This window comes from Pipistrellus kuhlii, unplaced genomic scaffold (assembly GCF_014108245.1).
Source record: "Pipistrellus kuhlii isolate mPipKuh1 unplaced genomic scaffold, mPipKuh1.p scaffold_m20_p_9, whole genome shotgun sequence".
NCBI lineage: Eukaryota > Metazoa > Chordata > Mammalia > Chiroptera > Vespertilionidae > Pipistrellus > Pipistrellus kuhlii.
Window position 1 is genome coordinate 53,816,896 of NW_023425595.1, and position 15,070 is coordinate 53,831,965.

At 39.6% G+C, this 15,070-nt stretch overlaps 1 protein-coding gene across 10 annotated transcripts in view; it reads left to right on the plus strand.

The window, feature by feature from the left end:
• The window catches only part of ARHGAP42 (Rho GTPase activating protein 42), a 231,921-nt gene that overhangs the window by 136,624 nt on the left and 80,227 nt on the right, over nucleotides 1–15,070 (plus strand). The window lies entirely within an intron of this gene.

A 15,070-nucleotide genomic window follows, 5' to 3' on the forward strand; every position in this document is an offset into this window, starting at 1 on the left:
AGTTCCTTCCATTACCGCAGCTGGAGAGAAGCATTTGAAGAGGGGTGAAGTTAGGGCAAAATTACGAGCTTTGCTCCTAACATCTATAAAATAAAAATTAGGCAGAGGGTATATTGAACATTCATGCAGTTTTAATCAAAAAACTTTTATTACTTACTAGAGGCCTGATGTACCAAATTCTTAAAAGGGCAGGCCTTCCTTCCCCTGGCTGCTGGCACTGGCTTCCCTCTGGCACCGGGGACCCAGGCTTCCCTCACAGCCCTGGCTTCACCCGGAAGGTTGTCTGGAATGATGTCCAGTCTAGTTAGCAAATTACGCTTTTATTATTATAGATTGTGTTTTTTCATTATTAAATAAAACGTGTTTGTGGGGGCGGGGAAAAACCTTGGACATGTTTAACAAGCCTTTCCAATGATCTTTAGTTGATTATGTCCCAATTAATAAAATTTCCCTGAGCCTAATATTTTTGAAATTTACTCGCACCTGTTTTCTTAGATCTGCATTTTAACTACCTGCACAACATTATGTAAGGACATAAACTTTAGGGTTTCCAAAAACAGAACTCATCACTTCACCCATTCTTTCTCAAAATATTTTGGTTTTCCATGTAGTCGGTGACATAGCCCTTTCCCATGCGGGCAGAACTCTCCATTCTAATGCAGAATTATTTTTTCTCCTTTCCGTCTGAAATATTGAAATAGCTTACTAGTCGGAACCGGTTCGATCTGCGGACTGAAAGGTCCCAGGTTCGATTCCAGTCAAGGGCATGTACATTGGTTGCGGGCACATCCCCGGTAGGGGGCGTGCAAGAGGCAGCTGGTCGATGTTTCTCTCTCATCGACGTTTCTAGCTCTCTATCCCTCTCTCCTCCTCTCTGTAAAAAAATCAATAAAATATATATTTTTTAAAAAGAAATAGCTTACTAGTTGGTCTCCACACGCACATCCCAATCTGTCATCTACCTTCCTGTCTGTCATTCTTGGATAGTGATCTCTCTGAGAGACAGTTTTCTCCTGGTAAGGAGCGCACTCCACACCGCACCCATCTGCTGCGTTCATCATACCTCCCTCCTCTGGCACAGTTGCCTGCTCACCAGTCTCTGTCCATGGATTTGCCCAACCTTCCTCTCTCTCCGGAACATTCCTTCCCCTGGTTGAGGTCGTGCTGACTCTCCATGACTAATCACCCAGCACCAGAAAGAAGCCTCCCATATGCAGGCCTCATTCATTCCTCTCCCAGAATGATATTCCCCCCTCATAGCATCCAGTAGTCCTAATGCTTGTTTCCTGTAAAAAGCTATCACAGTCTGCCCTCATTTAGTTTTTCATACATTTCTTCACTATTTATGGAAAATTATCAAGTCCAGGAGTAAGCAGGAACTATTTTTGCGTTAATTAATGCAGCAAATGTTTATCAATGTCCTGGCTGGCCTCCTTGCGACAATCCTGGTGTTTGAGATGAAGGGCTACAACTGTACACAAGACAGGCATGCTCCCTGCACTCGTGTCCTTAATTATCTTTTGTGGAAAACAGACACCAAAGGAATTGCAGAGGCACTGATGTCCAAGTGCAGGGTGCTTTCGGAGAGGGTAATGAATGGGACTGACCTTGTCCTGAGAACCAGGACATGCTTTCTGGAGGAGGGACTGGTTAAGCAGAGAAATACATAAAGGAAGGGAAAGAAATAGCCAGCTGTTGGGCATACAGGGGTGGGAAGGGGACAACCTTCCATACCTTCCTGAAGAAGGAACAAGGTGGGGATGAATCGAGGCCCCGAAGGAAGAGAGAGGCCGGCATTTTAAAGGAAAAAGATCCAGTGTGTTCGGAATATAGAGGACCATGGGAAGAACGGAGGACGGGTGCATTTTTAAATATTACGCTAGTTTCATGTCACGCATGGATTGGAGGAGGCGAGACTGCTTTTGTGAAAATCGGTTTGTGGGCTGTAGGTCAGTGGCTTTAGATTCAGAAGGAGATAGTAGCGGTGGAGACCAGGGGCATATTTCAGAGGTACAGTGGAAAGGGGGTAGGAAACAGGTTACACAGTTAGAAGTGAGGGACAGGGCGTTTCCGAGGTAACTCCCAGGTTGCACACTCCAGTGGTTTCGCAGCTACTTAGGGAGACAGGCAACGTTGATGTTTGGATGGCAGGATGGTGATTTGGGTGATTTTAGACATGACTTCGAGGTTCCTCTGAGACATCTCCACGTGGAGACATTGAGTTGTCAGGTGTGTAATCGGCTTTGAATTAGAGATACACCTTTGGGAGTTATTGTTCTCTAGGTGGTAATTAAAGTCATCGGGGTTAGAGTAGATCTCACTGGGAAAGAACAGAGTGAGAAGAGGACCTCCAGTCTGTATAATCTGAAAACTCTCAACGTTAATGTTTGGAGAGAGAAAACTCTGCGGTGAAAGGAAGGAGCAGATGAAGGAATAACAAGTATGTGGTATTCCAGATCAAGGAAGACTCTTTTCAGGAATAAAAGTAGCTGATCTCTATTGACATTTACATTGTAGTGATTTTCACTGAACTATTACGTCTGCAGCCTAATTAAATCCTCAAAGCAACTTTGTGTTACCCCTGTTTACCGTAAGGAAAATGATGAGTGAGATTATGGAGCTAAAGTCAAGCCTTTTTACTTCACAGCCTTGATTTACAATATTTCACTTCATTAATTTTTATAAAGCTTTATGAAAGAGCTTTGTGAAAAATCCTTTTCATAGTGCAGAATATTCCAAGTTTTCTACCCACCTAAACAGTGTATTTCATTTGTGTATGGATCATTCTTTTTGTTGTTGCTGTTGTTTTTGTTGATCCTTACCCCAGGATATTTTTCCATTGATTTTTAGAGAGAGTGGAAGAGAGAAGGAGAGACAGAGAGAAACATCAATGTGAGAGAGAAGCAATGATTGGTTGCCTCCCGCATGCACCCCGATCAGGGCTAGGGATCCTGCAACCAAAATACATGCCCTAGACTGGAATCAAACCCGGGACCCTTCAGTCTGCAGGTTGATGCTCTATCCACTGAGCCAAATCAGCTAGGGCTGGATTATTCTTATATGAATGTTTACATTAGCTATAGTTGTAGTTGAGTGAGCAATTACACCCATTTTATTTTTAAAACACCTTACTTCCTGGACAGACCAACTGAGAACACACAGTAGAAGGTTAAACCTGTGGTTAAATGAATTCAAATGTGCATAAAGATTATGATTCATGGTCCTTTGGTGATGGTGATTCTGTGTATTTTATCTGATGCTCTTAATGCTCAATTCTTTCTAAGCTGCTAAGTAGTTGTGCTTTAGTAAAGTGAATAAAGAACAGGCATTTTCTTCAGACATATATATTTGAGTCCTTTTCTTTTCGTTTGGTATTGCAAAAACTTTGTGGTAGAAGTAGAAATCCTTGCAGGAAAAAAAAAAATTTTTTTTTTGTATTGCTTTGCTCCCTGTTTTACTTAGGTATTTTCTCACTTGGTAAATAAAGCTAATTCTACAAGTGACACTCCGCTGCTTTCCACAGTCTTTAGAGCAAAGGTTCCCACAGCGTGCTCAGGCCCACGAGCCAGCTGGAAGGCAAGAGTGTCTGTTAAGTTAAGTGTAGAATCTTCCACTGCAGTCAGCAACCTCCTTCGCTTGGTCCAAGTGGAAAACGCTGAGTCAAAGTGGCCCTCTCCTTGCAACCAGATGATCCCATTTAACTGGAGTGGATCAAGGCCATGCACCACAAACGTTTCCTTTGTAGTGTGTTCTGCGGAGCTTTGAGCCACCTGATACTTTGCTGTGGAGGCCCTGAGTGCGTTCCAGTGGAGCGGGAAAAGCACCAGGCATCTGTGAGAGGCATTAGGAAAGGTTAATGATGGGGTCGTGGAACTCAAGGACAGAGGCGGTGGGCCTGCTTTGTGAGCAGCTAAAGATTAGAAGAATGATCTATAAACAGTTGTCAAGAATGTATTTGTTTAAGGGTTCTGAGTCTATTGGTATTCGCAGAATGGAACTGCATTGCAGGCCTGGCCATTGCGTGCGTCAGTGTGTGGGATGGAATGTTCAGTTTCTTTAATTTGGCCAAACTGAATTCTAGAAATGAGTGGAAGTGTAAGTGGGTATTCAGAGCTGTTAATTCCAAACTTTTCACAATATGAGTATATCGAGAGCAGCATTATAATAGAGCAGGATGAATTATTTCTTCCCCACTTTTTGTATAAATTTCATTGATTATATGGGAATTCTCCTTGCTCCCAGAGAGAATCAATTGTAAGTCCTATCTGCATTTTCCACACTTGTTTCATCACAAATTAACTCTTACCAACCAAAGACAAATCCATTATAGGTGTGTGTGTAAATATATATAGTTTCTCAAAAATGGCCCTAGCCAGTTTGGCTCAGTGGATAGAACATCAGCCTGCAGACTGAAGAGTCCCAGGTTTGATCCTAGCCAAGGGCACATGCCTGGGTTACAGGCTCAGTCCCCAGTAGGAGACATGCAGGAGGCAGCTGATCAATGATTCTCTCTCATCAATGATGTTTCTCCCCCTCTTCCTTCCTTTCTGAAATCAATAAATATATATATATATATATATATATATATATATATATATATATATATAAATGTATACACACACTTTTAATAATTCTAAAAGCAGTGCTTATTAAAATGCATTTCAGCCTTAGCTGGTTTGGCTCAGTGATTAGAGCATCGGCTGACAGACTGAAGGGTCGTGGGTTTGATTCCAGTCAAGGGCATATACTTCAGTTGCAGGCTCAATCCTGGAACCTGGGAGAGGCAACCAATTCATGTGTCTCTCTCACATCCATGTTTATATCTCTCTGTCTCTACCCCTCCCTTTGATTCCCTCTAAAAATCAATGGGATAAATATTCTCAAGTGAAGATTAACAACAAAAAATGCATTTCATTTTCAAAACTGAGCTCTCAGCTAGTAAAATATTTATGCATTTTGGGGGGACTCCCTGTACAAACCAGAAAACTAGGTATTTTAAGAGATGGAACTGACTTTCAGGAGACCAATGCTCATGTTCCATGCGTAGATAGACTGGGCATGTGGGTGGCACAGTGAGGGCTAGAACGTAATTCCTCAGACCAGTGTCAACCTAAGAATGGCCAAATCTGCAGAGAATTTTTAAAAGAGTTTATTGAGCCAAATCGATGACATGCCAGAAATCAAGATCTCAAATGCTTCCCATAATGACAGTTTGTAGTTTCTTTTATATATTATATATAATTATATATAATATATTATATATATTATATATTAGATATTTGGAATTAAGGCAGGAATGTAAGGCAGATTACATGAAGTTGGGTAAAGGCAAAGCAGAAAAATCTCTATGATAGGATTACAGGATAGTTAGCAGGATTATGTGCTTTTTTTGAGGGTAGTTATACTTCTGAGGGGTCTGAAAATGGCATTTCAAAGGCATAGAAACAATGGAACAATGGACAGGGCAAGCTTAAGATGAAGATAGCCTTTTTATAGGCTTTGGGTGTTACTGCCCACCATGACTTGCCTAGTTAAGAATTTATGCTCAGTTTATCCTGTGAGGTTACTTTGGGTGACACAGCACCCAGTTTTCACCCACACCAGCAGTCTTTCACCTCCTCCAGGCTGCTCTTTAGAGTACTCCTTTGTTCTTTTTTGTTGTTAATCCTCAGCCAAAGATATTTTTCCATCGAGTTTTAGAAAGAGTGAAAGGGAGGGGGAGAGACAGAGAGAAAAACATGGATGCGAGAGAGACACATCGATTGGTTGCCTCCTGTTTGTACCCCGATGGGGTCCAGGGATCCAGCCTGCAACCAAGGTATGTGTCCTTGACCAGGAATGGAATCTGAGACCCTTCAGTCTGCAGTCTGATACTCTAGTCACTAAGTCAAACTGCCTAGGGCCATTTTCTTTACATTTAGCAAAAAAAATGATTTAGTGTGAAATTTTTAAATTATAAAAAATTTTCAAATATGTTCACACTTGCCCACTTTGAATCAAGTGAGGTTAGCATAGTTCCGTTCATTTAAAAATTCCCACCACTCAGTAGGCTCCCACGACTGGTTTCATTAGAGATAAAAGAGGCTTGAGAAATACTGCCCATAAAAGTTAAAGGATACATTTTTATTTCTATGGGAAATGTTTTTCAAGACTGGTTTTCATCTTTAATTAGATCTCAAAAGAATCATATGAACATTCTTCTATATTGTGTGTGTGTGTGTGTGTGTGTGTGTGTGTGTGTGTTTAATCCTCACCCAAAGATATTCTTCCATTGAGTTATTATCATTATTATTTTTTTAGAATGAGTGGAAGAGAATTTAAAGACAGAGAAATATTGATGTAAGAGAAACATATCAATTGGTTGCCTCCTGTATGAGCCCAGACAGGAGCCTGAGCCGGGGAGGTGCTGCCACCGAGATACATGCCCTTTACCGGAATCGAACCTAGGGCCCTTCGGTCTGCAGGCCGACACTCTACCCCCTGAGCCAAATTGACTATGGCCCTCTATGGTTTTAATACAAAAATATTATTCATTTCAAAATAGAACTTGATTCTCTTTACATTGATTTCATATTGAAGACTGTGATGGAACCTGATGATTTTTGTCTTGCTTTCTTTTTCTTTTCTGTTTATAGTAGAGTTTGGTTCTGTCTTTGAACATTTATTATTTTAAAACGTAGTTAGTTTAGTATTTAGTATCTTAAAAAATCTATGAAGCATTGTCACAATTAATTTTTGGTATAGCCTTAGATTTCTTCATGTGCTAAGTGGCTGCACTCTAATTTGTTGTCTGAAACCTACAGATAACTTGAGAGAACCTTGAAGGATTACAGATGTTTTACTTATTTCAAGTGATAGCATTTTTGTCACTGAACTGAGTTAGTTACTTGATTTAATGGATAATACTTTGGATTCACCATCAGAACTTTCAAAATAACATGGTTTGTAGGGTCAGCATATGGAATGAGGTCACCATACTTTTCCTCCTGTTGGCAACAAGTCCTAAGAGAATAGTCAGGATTGGTTTTTCATGTGCTGCTGATGGGCACTGAGCTGAGTCTGTGTCTCCTGGACAGCTGCTGTCTAGCAAGGACTGTATTTGGAACTGAATTCTTTGGGCAAACTATAAGCTATTTAGTAGTTGTTTTGAAGCTGCTTGTTATTCCCTTTATTGTACATCCAGTCAATAGACCCTATTATGTTATACAGGGTTGCAGATTACTGATTTTTGTCATTTGATTTTTTAAAACAATAATAATACTGCCCTTTATAATAGTTAACCTAGTACTGCCCTAAACATTTTACATGGAAATTCATTTAATCCTCATAACCAACATATCAGATAAGAAAACTGTTAAATTCACTTGGTAGATAGGTCCAGAGACAAAGAAGCATTTCTATTAAGTGGGTCTGAGCTCTCCACAATATTGTATCTTTTTTTTTTTTTTTTTTTTTTTTTAAGATTTACTTCTGTCCTTTTCAGGCTGGAGAGTACTTATGTTCCCATCTGTGAATTCAGCTGTTACTGAGTTCCAAAGGAAGATGGCACAGGAGAGAGGGAATCCATTGACCTGTGTGGTAGTAATAGTCTGAGCACCAGCACCAGCTCAGAGCATGCAGTTCAGTAAAGGACCTAGGTGACCTTTCTCTTTTTCCTCAGAATGGCTTTCCACACTGCACAGTGGAAGGCATCCTTTGTTTCTTGAGCTGAGAACGTTCATTTCTCCGTTTTAAGACCAGGATCCGCAAACTGAAGGTCCACCATGTTTAGAAAAGAAAAGACTGTAGACTCTCCTGTCTACTCCTATTATTCCTGTCTCAGGTTTGGCTTTTCAGGAAGTTACCTATTTTTGTGTGGCCCATGAACTATGAATGGTTTTTACATTTTTAAGTGGTTTCTAAAAATTAAAAGAATAGTGTTTTGTGACATTAAGTTCCAATTTCAGTGTCAATAAAGTTTTATTAGAACACAATGGAGCTCATCTGTGTATGGTGGCTCTCATGTTACAACAGCAGAGTTGCGTGGTTGTATTGGAGACCAACAAAGCATAAAATACTTACTGTCTGGCCCCTTGCAGAAAACATTTTGCAAACTCCTGGTCTAAGGTCTGAAATAAATTTCATTTTTCATTCTCCTGCATTCTCTTAGTTCTTCTCTGATATTATAGAAAAGATTGATAGCTGAAAGTCATACTTGTAACATAAACACCAAATTTTTTATGTCCAATATTGGTATGTTCATAGAAATCTTTTACCTTTGAAGCCAATGATATTCTCATTTTAGGGCTATGGTTTTGCAAACAAGAAGTTTAGAAGAAGGTGATACACACACACACACACACACACACACACACCTCTTAAGCAGACTGTAAGTATTTAAGACAAGGTCACATAAAAACCACTTTCCAATTAAATGCTTATGTTTAGGTTTCAAATTGCACCATGAACTCCAAAATGTGGTGGACAGCCCAACAATATTAATTTAAATAAGAATGTGCTACATCTCATCATAGATTTCCCTTTCTTTTGTCTGTGTGCCATGGTTTCTACACTATAAAAAAAAAAAGCAATAAATTAATAAAGAAAAAATTACTTTGCTGGTTTTTTGTTTTTTTTTTAGAAAGTGTAGATGACTCATTTGTTAGCCAACATTATTGAAATTTGTGGATGATTGCATAGACTAAGTGCTAGATCACTAGAAGTACATTTGAAAAGTCTATTGAGAGAAGTAAGGTAACTCTGCCATTTTTATTCACAAGAGTAAACATCTCTCATTTACCTTATTAATATAATAGGTTTGGCTTAACACAGCTTCTTACCCTATGGCCATTAGAGTACATTTTTCATCCTTCTCTTTTACATGTACTCGGTAATAATCTGAAGCCAAACTGAATGCTCTCTGGAGGCCATACAGCCCACGTCTCCATTGAGTGCCTGGTGATTTACTGACTCTGAATTAGAGAGATGACCTCTACAATTACTGTAGAAAACCCAGGAAGAAGTGAAGTGAGCTCACTGTAGAAAGATTTCAAGCATTGAAAAAACTTGCCTTATTTGGTAAATGTGGTTTAACTGGTCCCAGCTGGTAATGCTGGTCAAGTCATTGTGAGTGTGGTACTGTCTCTTTAAGCCAAATTCTGGTATTTTTTATCCATTAGAATTAGTGTTAAGTGGCATTTGTTTAGATTTTCTTGCTGTGTCATGGACTAAATAAAATCTGAAAGGACAGTATTCCATTTTGAAAATTAAAGCTCAAATGCATTGACACGAAAAACGTTCTGTTTGTATTTTCTGGTTTATTATGTTGTTTATTCGATTTAACCTTTGGGGGATTTGGGGTTAATTTATTCCTTGAAGAACAAGACTACTTTGGAAAGCACACACATACTTACTTTTTAGCTTTTATATAGTTTTATTTATGCTTTCATAAGTTTTCTCTGTACATCAGAATTTTAGAATAGAATCTGTTAATTACATTTTTTTTATTGCTAAGTTGCACTTCATGTTGTTGATGAGAGAATGTTTAAACATATAAAAAAAAAAATGTTAGTTTATTTGAGCCAAATTTTGAGGACATACCAGAGGCAAGATCTCATGGATTGAGAAAATGTTCCAGAGAATGGCAGTTTCGCAGTTCCTTTTATACATTTAGAATCAAAGAAGAATACAAGTAAGATACATGAAATTCATTGATAAGGAGGTGAGAGAGAGCAAACTGGGGACATTTGTAGGGGTGGATAAAAAACAAAATGGAGAGGCACTTAGTTTCCATTGGTAAGTATAGGACAGTTGACATTTACAGTAAATAGAGCTGGTATGTGGGCAACAAGATAACCATGAATAGTTTTGAGGTCTCCCGTTCTGGTGGTCTTGTGCTGGTGGTTATGCCTCCGAGAGTTCTGGGAAAGAGATTACTCTGACATTTCAAAGGTATGCTCTCCTAGCTGTGTAAGGACAACGGACAAACAGGGCTCACTTAGCCCAGATTGACATTTGCTAAGGAAGCCATAGACGTGGGGCATGACTACCTACTGTGACCTGCCCAGGCAGGAATTTGTGATTAGACCATCCTCTGTGGTTACTGAGCTTGTCCAGTCTGCCAGTTAGCCCCCTGAGTTTTTCAGGTTTGCTTCATAGCCCCTTTTTTTGTCCTTCATGTTTGGAAAAGAAAAGACTGGAGACTCTCATGGCTTCTCTTATTATTCCTGTCTCAGGTTTGGCTTTTCAGAGAGTCGCCTGTTTTTGGAGGCTTTCCAGTCCAACAGGCTTTGGTCTGAGTCCTGGCTCTGCCAGTGAGAGCTTGATGACTTCAGGATAGTTCCTTAACTTTCATTACAGTGAGCAGGTGACAATGTGTGCTTTGCGAGAGTAAACATATGTGTGTGAAAGTGCCCGGTGCAAACGATAATAAAGGTCAATTTTCCATTCATTCACTTCCAACCGTGGACAAATTCCAGCTTTACCTTGGCCCTGCTTTTGGAATATATTTAGGTAACCAGCTTGATCCTCTCTGTCCCTGTCATCAGTTTTTCTTGTGGTAGCAGGAGAGAAGGGTCCTCCATATTCTTTTTTTATTTTTTTAAATATACTTTATTGATTTTTTTACAGAGAGGAAGGGAGAGAAATAGAGAACTAGAAACATCAATGAGAGAGAAACATCAATCAGCTGCCTCTTGCACCCTCCCTACTAGGGATGTGCCCGCAACCAAGGTACATGCCCTTGACCGGAATCAAACTCGGGACCCTTCAATCTGCAGGCCGAGGCTCTATCCACTGAGCCAAACTGGTTTTTGGCAGGTCCTCCATATTCTTATTATTTGAAACAAACTCCTGCAGCATCAATTAGGAACTTATTTGAAATGCAGCCTCTTTGGTCCCACCCCAGACTTACTGAGTCCATTGTTTCATTTTCTCCAGAGACCTGATCAATTCAGATGCACAATAAAGCTTGAAAAGCACTGTTCTGTATCACTTTCTTGGATCCACAGCTCTGAGGAGGACTGTGGATCTCTGCATGTGGGGGATCATCCCTGGGTAGTACTTGGATGACTCCAGAGGGGTGACTCATGATGACTGCTCTCTTTATCTGTGCTTAACTGTCAGGCAGTTCCCCACAGATGGGACCTTCTCTGCCTATGCCATGGTCCTCTCTGAGTGGGTTGTAACTCCTCAGAAATAGTCATTGCTCCTCAGTGTTGCTGTGGGTTTCTTCCTGGGATGGAGAATAGCAGAATTTAGTATCACAAGCAATACAGAATAAATGTTGGAATTAGCATTTCCTGTCTGTTTGCTCATTAATAGCAAAACTCTGAAGACTGGATGCCTTATTTTGAAAAAATGCATGAAAAAAATTGTTAATAAAAATACTTTTTCATGCCGAAACTGATTTGGCTCAGTGGATAGAGGTCGGCCTGCGGACTGAAAGGTCCTGGGTTCAATTCCAGTCAAGGGCATGTACCTTGGATGAGGGCACATCCCCAGTTGGGGGTGTGCAAGAGGCAGCTGATCGATGTTTCTCTCTCATTGATGTTTCTAATTCTCTATCCCTCTTTCTTCCTCTCTGTGAAAAATCAATAAGATACATTTAAAAAAAAAAAAAAAAAACAACAACAACACACACAAAAAACTTTTTCAGCCTTGGCTGATTTGGCTCAGTGGATAGAGCGTCGGCCTGTGAACTGAAGAGTTCTAGGTTCGATTGTGGTCAGGGGCACATGCCTGAGTTGCAGGCTCAATCCCCAGTAGGGAGCATGCAGAAAGCAGCTGATCAATGATTCTCTCCCATCATTGATGTTTCTATCCCTCTTTCTCCATTGCCCTTCCTTCCTAAAATCACTAAAAACTATTTTAAAAAATACTTATTCAGGCTGGAAGAAGGGGATCTCTCTGAGAAGGAAGGGGAGAGCCCCCGGTGGGTCTTCATGGCGTGCATGACTAACCCCAGAGCTACGTGCTTCTCAGAATGCAGTGTGTTCTTAGGAGCTAATATCCAGGAGAGAGTATCATGTATGGACAATACTGAACATTTTGATGCGAACAATTTAACACTGTGACAATAGTGTGTGTGTGCATGGTTTTCATTCATAAAATGCATCTCTTCAGTAATGTTACCTTAGGCATCACCAGACTGAGGACTCAGATGGTAGATATTTCCATCCCTGCACTTCCCCTTTTGTTTTATTCACTTCTAGTATGTGTCCATGCCATTCTATGTGGTCTTTGCATTATCCTCATTGTAGACTATAAGGGATGATTTACTTTCTTGATCAGAACATAAAAACCGACCCCCCTGGGGTTTGTATTAGTTGCTTTTCTCTAGTTACTATAAATTGTTCCAGTTACCATTTCAGGAAAACATAAAAAAATAGTAGAATTAAAACTTCAAACTTGTTTTCAAAGCAGTGACGTTTTTGTTGTTAATGGCTGTGGTTTAAAATAAGCCACATCAGTCCTTTTACTCCTTACTATCCCCAAATCCAGCCCAAGGCCCTGGTGCCGCATTCTTTCTTCGACTCTTTTGTGTTTATTTTCAAGGGATCAACAGTTAGGAGCTAGGAATTCATTTTCATCAACAATCTAATAAGCCTAATCAACTCAGAAGATGTTGAAAGGAATAATTTAATGCTATCTCGCAAATTGTTACAAAACTGTCAGATGGGAGCCAGAATGTAATCACTTGATGGTGAAGCCACAAAGACGAGCATGTCACCGGTGAAGTGAAACAGAGCTGCTGGGCTTTGCAGGATCTATCCCCCCTGTTTGACCTCTCTCAGTTTTTCTTCACCCATGATGCCTTTACTGTAGTGACATGTATTGTTCACATTTCAGAGCATTTCTAAATCCTTTCTAGGCACTCTCCTCTAGGGAAGTAATCATGAGACAAAACAATTTCTGAATTGGGGAGAGAGTTGGAGTTTTGCTATGGATACAAAGGGAGCTGAATTCAAAAGCAAGGCCCGTCCCAGAAAGAATGCTCAACAACAATGACTCTTGAAAACGCCAGAGTAGGTAGAGAGTATGGGTGGTCACATCAGGGAAAAGTAGGAAATTTGGGGATTATGTATCCTTTGATAAGTGTCATTGCACATCCCAGTTCTTCCTGTCTGCTCCTCCCTGGCCATGACCTGAGATGTGGGTGCAGCTGTGGCTTACCTTTTACTACCTCATCGAGTCTGTGGCACATACCCAGTTGCCCTATGAGATCTGGCAGCACTCAAAGATGGCTTGGTTTGGTCATACATGAGGGAGAATTTATCAGATACCGGCGCCTTTGCTCTTCTGTAGCCATTTTCCTTTATGCCTGACAAGACACAGGGCAAGTCAAGGTGAGCAGCCCAAAGATTGGCTTATTGCATTTTCTTATCTCCATTGCCACCAGAGTTTCGGGAGCCACATGTATTGGTTATGCTGTACTGAGTTGATTTCCTATGGAATCTTACAGACCTTTAATGACAATAGTTTTCTTGGGTTACTTATATAGCACTTGTCCTTCCTTGGGTTACTTATATAGCACTTGTCCTGGTGTCTGAAACTTGTAGAAAGCAAGAATTCAATTCCATTTATCATGGAATCGGTTTGAATGAATCACATTATTTTCACTGCAATATCAGGAACCTTTATTCTGTCTTCCACTTTATTGTCCTTTTTTAAATTTAAAAATACTCTTTATTTGCTTTTGAGCCTCTATTTAAATTTGAAATTGGCTCTGAAGTCCAATTTACAATTTTATTTATTTATTTTTTTGGCATAACTACATTTCTAAAAACTTGCCCTAGCCGGTTTTGCTCAGTGGCTAGAGTGTCGGCCTGCAGATTGAAGGGTCCCAGGTTCTATTTCTGTCAAAGGCAGATACCTCGGTTGCAGGCTCCTACGTGGCTCGAGCCTGGTCAGGGCACATGCAGGAGGCAATCAATGGATACCTTTCTCTCACATCTGTTTTTCTCTGTCTTTCCGGCCCTCATCCATTCTCTTTAAAAATCAATGAAAAAATATCATCAGGTGAAGATTAAAAACTTATTTAAAACAGTTTTGTTGTAGACTTATCCTATATAAATGCTTGGATCAATTTTAAGAGAAAAAGATCTCATTGTTTAAAAACTGTCATTGCCAGTTTTAAAAATAATTTTGTTGCACTTGCATAAATGAAACTGAGATCATTAATAAACTATTTTAAAATAGGATGACTTGAATGAAGATTAAATTGTAAGTGTCCGTAGACATGATTCTAATTATAAAATGTAAATACTTTTCAAATTGGACAAAAAAAACTTAGTGCTTTGGGGAAATAAGTACTGTTTCTCTCTGAAAGCATCATGCATTGAGCTTACCCTCAGTGGAATAAGTTTAAATCCAAAAGGATAACTTAGCCTTTATTACCTCTTCAGTGGGTGGTGTCTCTTGCATGTATTCAGATCCTTAGAAGTTTGAGCTCTGCATTTTTCATTCTAAGACTTGGTAGTTGGGTAACTTTGGACAAGTCAGTGTTAAAGTTATAGTTCTAGCCATCTCTTTGTATTTTGAAAGAATCCAATGAAATTCTAATGTAAAATGTGTTATGAAATCTGAAGTGCTATCCAATTGTTATTTTTTCCCCCTTTAAAATGAACTTATTTTCAGCTTGTCTGTTTTCAAAACAGGCATTTTTTTTAAAAAAAAAAATTGTTTTCCTCTAAGTAGCATAGCTACCCTAAAGGGAACAGGCTTCCTTGAAAAGTGGTAAGGAAAAAAATTCCTGCAGGGGCTGACTAATATCTGAGGGGAATATAGAACAACATTTCTTCATAGAGTTGAACCGAATGACCTCTTCGGTTTCTTTAAACTCTAGGGTTCTTTGATTGCTTAATTTCTAGTTATTGAGAAAGATCTTTCGTTTTGCTATTCTTTGGCTTGGAAATTATCAGAGGACTTCTGAAAGTAGCTCTTTATCCCTTATTGTTTTTCTAATGATAATCACAAAGAAATTCCTTTTGTATCTGGACTCATTTTACTTAGCACAATGAAATTCATGTCACTCTTTGGAATTTACACATTATTGCAATAGTTATATGTGAAATGACTGTTCATCAGCGTA